The following is a 15,523-nucleotide window of genomic DNA, read 5'->3' on the forward strand; positions in this document are numbered from 1 at the left end:
GCCCTGTGTGTCTGTGCTCTGGTGTGGATGGCTAGGGCTGGGTATTTAGCAGTTCTGGGCTCCCTCTCCCTCCCCTCTCTGACTCCTTTCCTCCCACCGAGGTGCTGGGGTGAGGCGCGCACGGATCCTGCCAGGCCGTGGCCTGTACCTTACCCCCTTCATGAGGTGCTGGGTTCTCGCAGGTGTGGATGTAGTCTGGCTGTTGTACTGTATTTTCTGTTCTCTCTTTTAGGAATAGTTGTATTTGTTTTATTTTCAAAGATATATATGGTTTTGGGAGAAGATTTCCACTGTTCTACTCATGCCACCATCTTGGCTCCTCCCCCCACATGTCTCTTCATCATTTAAGAAAAAAAAAATCAATGCTGAAAAAAATTCTTGAACATACATATGTAGTTTTTCTTCCACATAGATGTGTATAGTTATATACAAATTTAATTTCACACTCTTTGTGAATTACCTGGAGGATAAATTTGTAAAAGTAAAAATATTGGCTCAAAGAGATATGGGGCTTTTTAAATTTTAATAGGCATTGTCAAATGGTTTCTTTTAATTTTTCATGTAATTAAAAGTTTCACCACAGTAGATATTGTTTCCTGAAATCCCTTGCTGCTACTGAGTACTACTTAACTTTCTAATCAACTGGGTATATTTTTAATATTAATAATACTAATTGTATTTTTAATAATAAATTTAATAGTACTAATAGTATTTTTAATATTAGTAGTTTACATATTAATTTAGAATTGGTGCTGTGACAGTTGCTACCTCATAACAGGATATGTACATTTTAATATCTTCAACAGAATTTTAAGGTTTTCTTCAAATAGGACAGGTATATATTTGTTACTGTGGGGTTTTTTTCTGTGATTAGAAGGGATTATTCCTTCTAATACACTTTCTAAGTGTCTTATATTTTTATATATTAATTTTGAAACTAGCTACTGAATGTCCCTATTGTTCCTAGCAATTTTTCAATTGATTCTCTTGGAATATAACTATATATACTTTTTAAATAATTATATTCTTATCTCCTCTACTCCAAAAGAGGGAGACTATTATTTCACCTGTCATTAATTAATTCAGTCAACAAATAATCGAGTTCCTCTTGTGTGCTGGCCACTGGGCTAGGCTCTGACTAATAACTTGGATACTATATTCAGAACTGTATTCACTGTAGGATGTGATAATATACATTCTTGTCTTTTTCTCCTAATTTTCATTGGAAAATGAGGGTTCCTGTGCTTTATCATTAAATAGAATATGTTATTTGCTTTGAAACATGTACATTTTTATCAAATGAAGGATATACTAACCTATACCTATTTTACTATGAGAACTTTTATCAAAAATGGATACTGAATTTTGTCAAATGCCTTTTTAGTACATATTAGATATCATGATATGCTTCTTAATTGATTTATAATATTAATCCCATTTTACAATGACTTATACACTTCTGCTCTGTTGAAGTGTGCTACTGGTTTATATTTACTAACATGCCAAATCCCATTGATATTTTAATATAGTTCTTTATTCTATGTGCTAATACCTTGCTCAGGATTTTAGCATGATATCTGTCTGTAGCATTTTGAAATGAATTAAATGATAAGAAAAATATACACTCCCCAAGATTAAAAGACATATCAATTTTGTATTTTTGTACCTGAAGCATCCCTAACTGAGAAAGAAATAATAGCAGGAGAAGGCTCACACCTGCTACTTGAGCCTTGGCTTCATGTTGCTCTATGAGATCGTCAGTGAACCTGAGCATGGTAAAATATCCCTCATATGCCTCAACACACACATACAAATAACCCAATTAAAAAATGGGCAAAGGACCTGAATATATATTTTTCCAAAGAAGAAAAACAGATGGCCAACAGGCACATGAAAAGATGTTCTATATCACTATTCATCAGGGAAATGCAAATCAAAAACAAAATGGGCTATCACCTCACACCAGTCAGAATGGTCACTATCTAAAAGACAAGAAATAACAAGTGTTGGCAGGGATGTGAAGAAAAGGGAACCCTCCTGCACTGTTGGTGGGAATGTCAATTTGTGTAGCCACTGTGAAAAGCAGTAGTTCCTCAAAAAACTAAAAATAGAAATACTATTTGACCCAGTAATTCCACTTCTAGGAATTTACCCGAAGAAAAAAATCCCTGATTTGAAAAGATATATGTGCCTCTGTGTTTATTGCTGCAATATTTACAATAGCCAAGAAGTGGAAGCAACCAACATATCCATCAATAGATGAATGGATAAAGAACATAATGGTATATAGACAAAATGAAATATTATTCAGCCATAACATGGACCTAGAGGGTATTATGCTAAGTGACATAAGCCAGGCAGAGAAAGACAAATACTATATGATTTCACATATTTGTGGAATATAAAAACAATACAAAAAAATGGACAAAATAACAGTAGACTCATAGACACTGAGAAGTGACTGGTGGTTACCATGGGGGAGGGGTTAGAATGGGCTGGTGGGGAGGGTGAGGGGGATAAAAGGGCACAAAAATTCTCAATCATAATACAAGTTGTTTCTGGGGACAGTAGTACAACATGGAGAATATAACCAATGATTCTGTAACATCTTCCTACGTTGACAGATGGTCAATATAATCTGCACTAGTGGAGGTGAGGATTTAATAATATGGGTAACTGCTGAACCACTCTGTTGTATACTTGAAACCAGTATAAGATTGTATATTAACAATACTTCAATGTTTTTAAAAAAGACTGTATATCAATGATACTTCAATTTAAAAAAATACACCATTTATACCTTTACCAGGTTCCACCAGGCATTGAATTTCCAGAGAAAGCTCTGGATGTGGATAGAGATAGACACCCTCGCGAACACATACCACTTACTGAAGAACTCAACACTGACAATTTGGAAGAAAATGCAAATTTGTTTTTATCAGATAAACTTAGGAAAACACTACTGAAAAATCTACTCATTTCAAAAGGGGAGTGTCCAAGTGCTTACAATGTCACCCGAAGTGCTTAAAGAAGCGGCCCTCACCAGCTATGTTGCCTGGGAGCTGCCCAGCCCGAAGAAAGCCTGGACCTGTGACTGTTTTAGTCAATGTGTTTGGCAGTAGAAGCTAGAAATCCTCAGGATGTGAACATCTCCAGTCTGTAGGCATAGACTACAATAAATTTATATATCCCTGATCATCTTGGGCAATCGCTTTTTCTTGGCTGTTTATAGGCATGGATTTTCCACTCATGCATCTTGTGCCATGTCCTCCAGAGAAATTCAGTAAGATTTTCACAGCATATTCACTATACTTGAATGCATGCCAAATCAACATTTATTAGATGTTTCTGAATTTGATTATTTCAATGGATATTTTTGGCATTTTAGAAAAAAATCCGGTTTTTAATTTAAAGAATTGCTCCTCTATCCTCTCCTATTCTAACCATTACAGCTTGCCCCTCCAGGACTCTAATCTTTTCCTTCTTCAGGTCTTCATGGCTCCTGTACCACCCTTACAAAATATTGTATTTTACCTCTTATTGTTTGTATTTATGTCCTTCATTAGGCTGAAAGTTTTTTAAGGCGGGATTTGCCTTACTCATCTTTGTATTGTCTCTAACATTTAGCAAGTGGTAGGAAATAAGTGTTGAGATTAATTTAATATAATTACTTGTCATAAACGGTATGAGTTATACTGTCCTAGATAATTAGTACAAAATACTGCCGATTGCATTCATTGTATCACTCACATCCATCAATCAAAAGCCTCTGTTCATTACTCTGCATTTTTAATGGTTAATGTCACTAAAAATCTCCTAGATACCTCCCCATCACCTCCACGAATTCTCCCTTCATCAGGCACCAGGTCCTATTGTTTCTATTCTGCAATTTTTCCTCCTTAGTTTCATTTAGTCTGTCTTGTCACAGGCCTATTATTTCATAAGAGGCTCTGTGTAAGACCTTGCTAATTTGTCTTACTCCCCTCTGGTGAATCATCCTCACCACTGGCCAAGGTAACCTTCCTAATGCAGATTAAGATCTTATTTTTCTTCCTCAAAAACAAAAGACCACTATCAGTTACCCAAAACCTAAGTGGTTTCTCCCCTGGCCCTCAATGATTAGAAGTCAGGCCTAATTTTTAGCTCATCAGCTCCACAAACCCCACACTCAGGCAGCCTGGGTCATTCACCAGTTTCAACATTTTACACACTTTTTATCACCTTATAGCTTTGCCTAGACAGTTCCCCAAAATTTCAAAAATTCTGTATGAAGCTCAGATTTATGTAGAGTTGAGTTCAAGAGAGGTAAAAGGGAAGTACCTGAAACTTCTTCAGCCATTAGCAGTCCTGCATTTCTTTATCCATAAGAGTACGGAAGAACTAAAGCCAGAGGCAGACATTCAACATTACCCCTGTGATATATACCATTTAGGTATCAAACTCCTGGAAAGCAAAAAGTGATTATACATTTTGACTGTGCAAGGACAGGGATTTTTGTATTGTTCCCTGACCTCCCACGTGCCCCGAACAGTGTCTGCCACACAGTAGAAATTAATAAACACCTGTTGAATAAGGTACATTATCGTAAGGCATATCCTTCATGGAAGAAATGGAGGTCAAGAAGCATTTAATGTGTGCTCACTGTATACCTGGCAGTGTATGAACAGTGAGGGACAGCAGTAGGCCTAAGGAAGTCATGCCCTACTCTTCAGGGGCTTATAGCTTAGAAAAGGAGACCAGCACAGAGAGTATCTGGAATAACTCAAGAACCGTAGCCTTGAAAGTAGTCCCTGGTGTCCTTAACTAACAAAGAAGAAATTAGATTAAATCTTCTATGGTCCCTGGTTGGTGTCTTCTTGTCTAAGACATGCTGTTTACATTTGTCAGATGAAAGTTCCTAGAAGCCTGGGGCTGTGGTCTCTCAACTTTGTATTCCCTACAGTACCTGGTGTGTTATCTTGCAACTGATTGTTGCTTATTACCTGTTGTTTTTTTTTTTTAATGGAACTGCTTGGGCTGCAACTGTTCAATTTTGGAAACAAATAAAATTAAAGATAAAACTTCTCTGGGCATTATATGAGAAAAGGGTACAGTAAATAAATCATAGAGCATGATGTGAGGCAGCACAGAAGAGATAGAAAACCTTCCACATTCAATGACTTGCTTCTTTGGGCAAGTTGCTTAGCAACCTTGAACTTTGGCGTCTCCATAAATACAATGAGAATAATCATACCTACCTCAGAGGGTTGAGAGAACCTAATCTGATAATGAATGTGAAATTACTTTCCAAGTATAAAGCTTATTCACTAACACTAATTAACACCATTTCCACTGATCTGTTCCCCATGTGTGGCTGCAGAGTCACCCTGCAGCTCCGGTGCCTTCTTCCCAAACCTGGTTCATCAACCAAGTAGAATAGGGGAGAATTTTATCTTTCATTTCTTAACTACCTAAGACTGAACCTTTCACCGTCTCACATCTAGAATTTAAAATGTAACTAAGATCAGCTTTACTATTGTTGGAAATAGTTGCTGATTAATTAATATGGGGAAAGAATATAAGAAATTCAGGAAGGTAGGTAAAAATTATACAGACTTCTGGTCATCCCATTTAGAAAGAAATATGACATATCAGAAAATAAGGAAATTATCCAAAGAAGGAAGACAAAAGTTCACAAAGATATTCATTGCAACATTATTTACAACAGTGGGAAATGATAACGTTCTTATCCAGCTCTAGAGGGCTCTCCAAGGCCCCTACTATCCTTGAACTTCAGGGTGAATGCCTTTGGTAAAGTAGAACTTATGTGATAGAAGTTGTTAAACTCACCCCCATTATTTTAGTCTATTTGTTTTTGTTTTGCCTTCTGCTGCTCTGCTCGGTACTGCAGGGGGTGGACCTCTGTTAACTGAAACTCAGGCTTGCTGTCAGCTGATGTCTGAAAGATTGGAGGCTGGGGATTGGAAATATGCCAAGACATTTCTCTTCCTCTTCTATCTCAGGTACTTCTCTGGCAGTGACTATACCTCCTTAGTGGCCCCAGCTCCCACTAGAAAGATCCTTAGAGGTCCTAGCCTCCAACAGATGACCCCCAGCTCTGGGATTCAGGAACACAGACTTCTTACTTTCATCTCTCCAGGCTGCAAGCAGTGGCTGTTCGGCAGTTACTCATTTCTGGGTTGCTCCGATTTCTCAGGTGTTCAATTCTATCCCCTAGTAACCACTACTGTAACATCTCTGACACCGAATGAGATGGTGTATTTCTTCCCTACATATAACAGTAGTGATATTATACACAGCAGTAATAGTAGTATAACTTCATTCAGGTACCCAGACCCGATTCCAGTGTGTGTAAATATGTGGGAGGGGGTCTTCCCACACGTATTTCTCCACCAAGCAATTCTCGAACACCAGCAGAGTGTTGAAGAACTCAACTCAATTCTGATGCTATCTGCCAGGAGACAGCACCAGATTCCCAGGTTAAGAATCTCCTGCACCCCCAACTCCAGACTCGGGTCGCAAGCCCCAGGCAGTTACCTGTGCTTCTAACCTACTGGCCACAAATTGGAGGTTCCCACGACCTTCCCCTTAGGTTCGGTTAATTTGCTAGAGTGGCTCACAGAACTCAGGAAAACACTTACATTTATCAGTTTAATACAGGGTACCATAAAGGATACAAGTTACACAGCCAGATGAAGAGAGACATAGGACAAGGTCCCAGTAAAGGAGCTTCTATCCTTGTGGAGCTTGGGGCCTGGCTGGGTGGCACATGGAGGCGTTCTGGGTCCCCAAGCATCGAAGCTCTCTCCGACCAGGGAACAGGAATCAACCAAACAGAGCAGGCAGGGCAGAGCGAGTGACAAAGAGGCTCTTCTCACGGGCTTTGTGAGGGCTTTACTGCACAGTCATGACTGACTAAGTTACTGGCCTTTGGCTAATTCAGCCTCCAGCCCCTGCTCTTGGGTTGGGGGGGTCCAAAAGTCTCTCATTAACATGACAAAACACCTGTTTCACCTTTAAGACTGCAGTGTTTTCAGGAACTGTAGATGAAGAAAGACCAAATACACCTGGGAAATACATATTTGGTCATACAAGTGACCAAATATGTATTTCATATAACTCATTATACCACAGCTACCCTGTATTACATTTTCTCCATTGCAAATACTAGAAACGGTTGCTATTTTCCTGATTGTCTCTGATTGTTAAAGCAGATGATAGCCAATCCCACTCTTGTGTACACAGTTATACTAAGTCAGTATTCTGCCATTTACCCACTTCTGAGAATTGATATACAAATGAACCTGCAAACCTACAAAATGAAGTTTGTATGGAGTTATTCCTTGCAGTACTGTATGCAAAGCCAAAATGGAGAAGCAATCTCCAGTTATTTTCTAAAAGGAACTGGTTAAAAAGCATTGGTACATCCACCAGAGCTGTAAAAAAGAAGCACCCCCAGTGTTTAGGATTCAGTAAATATGGTTCAACACCTAGAAATTTGCACTGAGCACCAATGGCTTAAGCAATGGCTGTGGTACAATCATTTAATGGACATTTTTTAAAAAGAAAATACAGCAACATGAAGAAACAATTTTTTCATTGATTTTAAAATCTGTATTCATTCAGACCACATGATATGTGGATCTGGGGTTTTATGAACAATTCAGAAAAAAAGAAAGAAACAGTCAATAGCAGAGGTTTCTGCCCTTCCCATAAAGGCTTCTAGTAAATAAATACTTACTGGACTTTAGGAAAATGCTTACATTTTTCAATAGATAAGAAGACAAGGTTCAGTACAGAATCATAACCATTAACTTCTCATTAAAAACTACAGCAACCACTACCACAAATTTAGAACCCAGAAATGTTGCAATTTAGGGTACAGATCTGATTGCTAATCACATGCAGATATGATAATCACATACATATATACTACTACTATGAATGCTTCCAGAACCATCCAAAAACTTAAAGAACTTTGACATTTACTTGACATAGGTGTTGCTTGGGTAACAGGTTTAGGTATCTTTTAATCCTTTAGCACCTTTCATTGAAATGCATTCTCTGGCACTACCAATACAAAGAAATGACTCAAGAAGCTTGCTAGTTTATAAAATGTTGATTTTTTTTTATTGTCCTCTTTTTGGAACCAAATCTTATTAGTCAATCTTAGGCAACTAAAGCATTTAACAAATAAAAGCCTCTTCCCCAGGCCTCTTCATTTCCCTGGGAGTCTGTGTAATGCTCGTATTTCGCATTGAAGTGGGAAGTGGTGGAGGCCGAAATCATTATCAAGATAAGTTAAACCAATTGTTACTGAAGAGATTCAGGCCAAAATAGATCTCTATTTTCAGATAACTACTTCAAATTCTTCCTTTGTCAAGAGCAAGCTTAGACACGGAGTACCAAGCATATAGTGGAGCGCAAAAATAGCTCTTCTCAGAACTGACAGAAAGGAACAATTACTTGTGGTATCTAGAAACATAATGCAGAGTCCTAACCATGACCTGGCCATCACAAAAGGAGCTAAGGGTAAACTTCCACCAAAAATACCATTTTTACCATGGCTAGGATGTAGTGTATTAGATGGAATTTAAAATTTACTTCATCCCATACCAGCAACAATACTGTACACAGTTGGTCCAGAAACTGACTTTCAATAGCTACTGGAATGGCCAAATCGGGACATACATAGTCTTAGGTCTTCCAGGAATCTTTGAAAGAACTATGTTGCACTAATCAAAAAATAGCAATAAATATAAATAGATAGAAACCTATTTGGTGCAAACATTTTAGCAGTTCTACTATGCTCCTGATTTCATTTGGGCAAAGAACGCCCCTCCATTGTCTGTAGAGGATTAAACTCATATTCTGGGTATACATAGATTTTCCTCCAGTGAACTTGGGTTCCCCACCCCCACCTCCATGTATTCCTAGGATCAGAGCCAGTTGCAGCCCAACTCAGGTGGAACTTTAATTTGGGAGAGGCAGACATCTTTCTGACCAGGGTAAACCTGGTGTCGCAGCCCCAGCAGTGGCTATTCTTAATGTGGGGCCAGCCCAAAGAACTGTTTCCTATCATGTTGGAGGGCTGTAGCATATGTCCAGTGTAGCTCAAACCCCTGAGAACCCACAAGGTCTGCCCTACCCCAGTTTTGGATCATGTTTCTCACACTGGCGTCCCTGAGCATCAGATTAAGTTGAGCAATCAAATTGTCTCTGACCATTGTCCCATCACCTTCTCGCATACCTTTTTTCTTTGGTCCCAGTGCACATTTCCAAGTTTGGGTCAGTACTCACCTGGCTTCTGGGTGGTGGAAAACCTCACAGACAGAAGGACAACGTTGAACACATGAAGACAGTCATTCTCCATTCTGAAAGCGGTGCCAGTGCAATTTGGGAGCGCGATTCTATTGTTGAGGTATAAGGGGGTCATCATCATGGATGGCCCTCCTCACAGTTTTATTCAAAAGATCAAGTATGTGGTACTGGTGGGAAACTTCCCGAGTTTCTCCGCGGAAGCCAGAGCAGAGAGCCTCACACCCTGAAGAAATCCCATACTTGTGATTAACCTTACCTGTGCCTCACCTGTCCCTCTCACCTGAGATTAGCAAGCTCTTTCTCACATGGTACTCATTTGATCCCACAGCAATTAAGGAACATCACTCCAGGCTTACTGCCAGGTTATCCTGTTACAGTAGAGAAAACGCTATCTCTAGAAAGTTCCCACTTCAGCCACAAAGAAAGCTCTTCCCAGATTAAATCTCACTGTATATTCCCCCGTCATACCCAGGTTTTTCCTTGGTGCCTTTTTGTACATAACACATTCCCCCAAATGCTACATTCCTGGGTTCATCATTATCTGCTACCCTCTTGCCCTCATTTTAAGAAGCCTTTCTGGTGCTACAGACATTAGTGAAATCTTCATCACCGAAATTTACTCATTTCTCCCAGGATTCCCAATCGTCTAACCCAGTGCTGTCCAATAGAAGCATAATGAGAAAGCCAACTATGTAACCAGAAATTTTCTAGTAGCCACATTTTTTAAAAAGAAAAAAGGAAAGTGAAAATTAATTTTTTAAAAATCTTATTTTAAAATATATGTAAAATTCACATTTTAATCATTTTTAAGTATTCGATTCAGTGACATAAAGTACATTCACATGCTGGGCAAATATCACCACTATTCATTTCCATAACTTTTTCATTATCCCAAACAGAAATCCTATAACCATTAAACAATAACTCCCCATTCTCCCCTTCCTCCAGCCCCTGGTAACCTCTATTCTACTTTCGTTCTCTACGAATTTGCCTATTTTAGGTACCCCTTATAAATGGAATCATACAGTATCTGTCCTTTCAGTGACTGGCACATGTATGTTTTCAAGGTTCATCTGTTGTAGCATGTATCAGAATTTCATTCCATTATAAGGCTGAATAACATTCCATTTTATATATAGGATATATGTATCACACATATATAATATATACATATCACATTTTGTTTATTGATGAATCTGTTGATGGACATTTGGGTGTAACCATCTTTTGACTATTACAAATAATGCCAGTATGAACATTGGTGCACAAATACCTGTTTAAATCCCCGTTTTCCATCCTTTGGGTACATACCTTGCTTTAATGAAACTAATTCTAAAAATATATTTTACTTAACCCAATGTATCCAAAATATTACCATTTCAACATATAATCAATAGGGAAAAAATGAGATATTTTACATCCTTCTTTTGTATGAGGTCTTCGAAATTTACAGAAACTTAAGTACTTCTCCATTCAGATGGTAACTATTCACCAAAATTTACCATCTGTATTTATAATATCTATAGTTGAAAAAGTAGATTCGCATGCCCACATTGTTCCAAATGTACTTTAGAATATGTAAACTGATTGAAATTAATTGAATTTAAAAACTCTGTTCCAGTCACATTTCAGGTGCTCAATACCCATATGTGGCCAGTGGCTTTTATATTACCTGTGCAGATCTAACTGACTGGGTAGAAATGCCTCTCTTTAGCCCCCCACAATCTGTTCTCTTACTTTGCTCAGCCTGCCCCCCACTATTCTCTAGCATGTATTCTAGATTGACTAATCCTGAACATTAATTCAAGGAATGTTTATCAGGCACTAACAATGTGCCAAGCATTGAGCTAACAACTGGATATAATGGGAAACAAAATCATGTCTGCATGGATCCCAAAAGCAAGTGGGGCACAAATAAAACATATTGTAAGTTGTTATAAGCCCCATGGAAAAAATGATGTAATGACAGGAAAGATATCAAAGAGATCATCACACAAATAACACTATCTTAAACTTGGTAAGTGCATAGGAAGAACAAAAGAAAGGATCTGAGAGTTATAATAGTGGGCTTTATTTAGAAGGAAACGTCAGAGGAAGCAACTTGAAGCTGAGATAGGAGAGAGGAACTAGGGAAAGGTATACAGAAGGGAGACAGTGTAGGGTGGTGACCAAGCAGAGGGGAAAGCATGGGTAAAAGGCCTCGGGTGAGGAAAAGTTTCATCTCAGAGAAATAAAGAGATGACTAGCATGGTGCAAGTAGTGCCCTGGGAGGATGGGCAGGCAAGCAGGACCCAGCTAATGCAGGTCTTCACATCTTAGTAAGAATTTGACATTTTGTCCAAAGTGCAATGGGAAAGCTACCAAAGGATATTCGGTTGGCATTTCTTTTTCAAGACCTCTCTGGATGCATGGTGGAGAAAAGTCCCGACTCCTCAGCTTGGAGTCTAAACAGGCCTCCTTTCCTTCTTAAGGCATTTTGACCTACCTGGCTAGGCCAAAGCTCAACCGTAATTCTTGCCTTGTATTTATCTATTGTCCTTTGATGAGCTGACTTTTCTCACAGTTTGTTATTCATACACTTGACTCTCTAATGTGCCTCACCCCAGCTGTGATCTTTTCCAGCAGGCAAGAAAAGCTCCCCCATCTTTGTGCGCCCATGAAGCTAGGCCAATCTCTAAAGCAGCTCGAGATTAAGTCTGCTACTTTCTCTCCCCAGAAAGCATTCTGTGACCTAACTGACTATGTCTTTGATCCAACTTTTCTGTGCTCTGCTCACCACAAAGGCTAAAGTCTCTGAACAAGACCTGGGCAGCCCTCTAGCATCTCTGCTGGCAATACTTAATTATCTAAAAGGAGTTCTGTTTCAGGTCAGGCTAGGGTTACAAAAGATATCAACCCATTTGTGAACTGGCATTTCAGAGCTTCAAGGAACTCCTTCTACCCTTCAAAGTTCTGGCATGAAAACTGTGTACTTCAGAGTTCTCAAGAAACACAAATGTATCCCCAACAGGTGCTTGCATTTTGGCTAGATGGACCGGACGTCCTAAGGACTCCAAAAGCATTCAATTCCTTTCCACTTCCTATTTATTATGGATCAAAATTTCAACATCTGGGAGGAAGAAGTGTGGAAAGGGCCCAAACTTTGTCACTTACAAACTGGGTCAAGTGTGACCTTGCCAGATTAATTTCTGATCCTGTTTTGACATCTAAAACTGGTGGTATCTTCTGCTACAGACTGGTTAGGAGGATTGAATGAGAAGTGAAAATATCTACCAGCAGTTTGTAGTCAAACTGCTTTCTGTGCCTTTAAGAGTTTTTTTGTTTTTTGTTTTTCGGTGGGAGTAGATGGGGGTGGAGAGGAAGGACGGAGTGAACTTTGCCGCCTGTAGAAAAGCCACTAGGTTCCTTTTTATCCTTCCTGGTGAATAAGACATTGTGGAAGCTATCTCAGAAGGGAAAAAATGCCAAAATTAAATACACCAAGAGAAATTGTTTTCAATATCACACAATTTATAAGGATACAAAAAGTAAGTATAATTTTAACCTCCACAGGAGCAGCCTTTTGTTTGACCCTCACTCTGGGCATCCTGGACAATCACCTACAAAGTCGAGAACGCAGAGCTAATGTACGGACGTAAATGATGACTGGGAAAGACGAGTAACTGAAGGCTTCCCTCCACAGGCCTTCCCCTAGTATTCAACGTGGCCTGAACCGCCCAGAGAGACATTTTCCTGCACCTCATCTCGCCTTTCTCTCCCCCCGCCCCATGTAGTTCCATCCAGTCGCCTGTTTCAGAACTAGAAACGTCCTCTGAGCCGATCTGGATGCTCTGGGCTCTGCATCCGAGGGTCACGGGACCACAGGGGTCAAGACGACTTTCCATTCCTCCCCCAAGGGTTCTGCCACCCTCTGATCCCAGGACTCAGCCGTCCGGACCGCATAATCCTCCACCCACCCCACCCCGGCTCAGCTCCCTACCCCCACGCCCAGTCCGCTGCAGGGTCAGCGCCGGGAGGGGGCCGGTGGTTGGCCGGGAGTAACCCGCCCGGGGGCGAGCTCGCGGCGCCGAAGGGGAGAGCGCGCGCTCGCGAGGCCCCGCCCCATCATCAGATGCGGCGCCGTTGCTGCGCGGTGATTGGCGGTTGCGGCTGCGGTATGAATGGGGTGACCGCGACGGGGGAGCGGGGCGGGGTCACGAAGGGCGAGGGGCGGGAAAGAGCGGCCGAGGGGCGCGGGCTGCGGCGGCTCCGCCCTGCGCTGCGGGCAGCTAACGGTCCCCGCGCCCCGCGAGTAGAGGGGGCCCAGTGGGCGGGCCCTGGTCTCCCGGCCGGCGCGGGTGCGGGTACCCAGAAGAGAGGTAGGGAGCCCGGGAGGGGTTCAGGTCAAGACTTGGGTGGTGGGAGGGGGAGAAGGTTCCCCGCACGCCCCTTGGGCCGGCGACAAAGGCGTCCGCGCCCCCGAAGACTCCCCCCGGGTGCGCTGCGCTCCAGGTGGAAGACGGCCCGGCTCCTCCGAGGAAGAGCTATGCGTGGAATCCATTCCTGGACATCCATGCCTGGGCACGCAGCTTTTTCCATCCCCAAACAAGTACCCTTTTTTGACTTCATATTTTACATTCGGTCATTCAACAAATATCTATTAAGCGCATACTTGATGGCTGGCACACCCTGGAGAACAAGGCAGACTTGTTTTTGCCATCCTGAAGTTGAGAGGCTAATTGGGAAGGTTGAGATAAAAATATGTAAGCAACACAATTAGACTGTGAAAAGTGCTGTAAACTAGGTATAAACAGATGGCTGAGGAAGGGAAAACGAAAAGAGGAGGGATTGATTTTAGCCAAGCTAATAGGAAAGACCTATCTGAAAAGGTGACTTAAGTTGAGACCTGGAAAAGAGCAGTTTAAAGTAGAGAATATAGCCTTTGAAACGGCCCTTCTTCAAGTCTCCCTTTTCTCATCTTCTCCAACATGTGAATTCCTGCATTTTTTTTTTTTGCACTTCTTAGGGTACATCACTTTCTACCAAGTATTGTAGTTTCGTTATCTCAATTCCTAGCGCATTGCGAGTCCCCAAAGAATATTCAGTAAATATATATACTTAGCATCTACTGACAGATACCATGCTAGGGGCCCAGGATTTTTTAAATAAATAGAGCATTCATGAATATTTTGTCTTTTTTTATGCTTGTCCTGTACATCCACTGTGGCACCTTTTATCCCTAGTTGTTGGGAATTTTGATTATTTAACCACAATCCAACCTTGGAAGCTTTCATGCTTTTAGAGCTTAGTTAGTTCTTAATTGGCTGATCTAGTAACACAATGGGTCTACCCATTAGTGAATGAAAGTACATTGCATTATTCTTCCATGTTTGTTTTTCTGTTTCTGTTTTAATAGTAACTGCAGTGCCTTAACTCACAATAAGTGAAATGAAAATTTGAAGACCCCCGAGTTGAGAAAATATGTATTGATATTGGGATGGAAATAAGGGTCCCTTTGCAGTAAGCCCTCAATTCAATGGAGCAGCAGCTTTATTTGCTTACAGAGTGGCCTGTCTTGATCTCTATCTCCTTTTGAAATCTGGCAACCTGGCTTCGTGTGTAAATGTTTTTCTGTGATATGAGAGAACCATATTAGGAAAGGCAAATTCTTGTAACTGGAATATTGACATAGTTATCAAAATACTAGGCACACCTTGATTGTTCTAACAGTAAATAAACTTTACTTCAATTCTTCTGCCTCTTTTGTTTTAAAAAGTAAAACGATTGATGTTATTTGTCTTAGTTATCTATTGCTTCATAACATACGATCCCAACACTTAGTGACTTGAAACAATATTTTTTCTCTCAAAAGTTTCTGTAGGTGAAGAATTGGGGGCACTCCTTACTTAGATGAGTTCTCTGCTTTGGGGTTTCTCACAGACTGCGGTCAAGATGCCAACTAGGCCTATAGTCATCTAAAGGCTTTACTGGGGAGACATCCACATCCAAGTTCACTCTCATGGTGGTTGACACGATTCAGCCCCTTACAGGCTGTCCTAATGAGGACCTCAGTTCCTAGCTGTCTTTTGCCCAGATGCCACCATTACTGTCTTGTTATGTTAGCATCTCCAACATGGCATGTCACTTCATCAAAGTATAGAAGAGAAGCTATACAAAAAGTGCCAGTAAAATAGAAGTCATTTCTTTTCTAACTTAATCTTGA

At 40.5% G+C, this 15,523-nt stretch overlaps 1 long non-coding RNA gene across 1 annotated transcript; it reads left to right on the forward strand.

Annotated features, from left to right (window-relative positions):
• The first annotated feature begins 13,550 nt into the window (after window positions 1–13,550).
• LOC140846739 (uncharacterized) lies at window positions 13,551–15,051 on the forward strand. The gene is made up of 2 exons (XR_012126108.1): window positions 13,551–13,679; window positions 14,717–15,051. It is a non-coding gene; the product is annotated as an uncharacterized lncRNA (long non-coding RNA).
• The last annotated feature ends 472 nt before the right edge of the window (window positions 15,052–15,523 follow it).

Source organism: Manis javanica, chromosome 16 (genome assembly GCF_040802235.1).
Source record: "Manis javanica isolate MJ-LG chromosome 16, MJ_LKY, whole genome shotgun sequence".
NCBI classification, from domain to species: domain Eukaryota; kingdom Metazoa; phylum Chordata; class Mammalia; order Pholidota; family Manidae; genus Manis; species Manis javanica.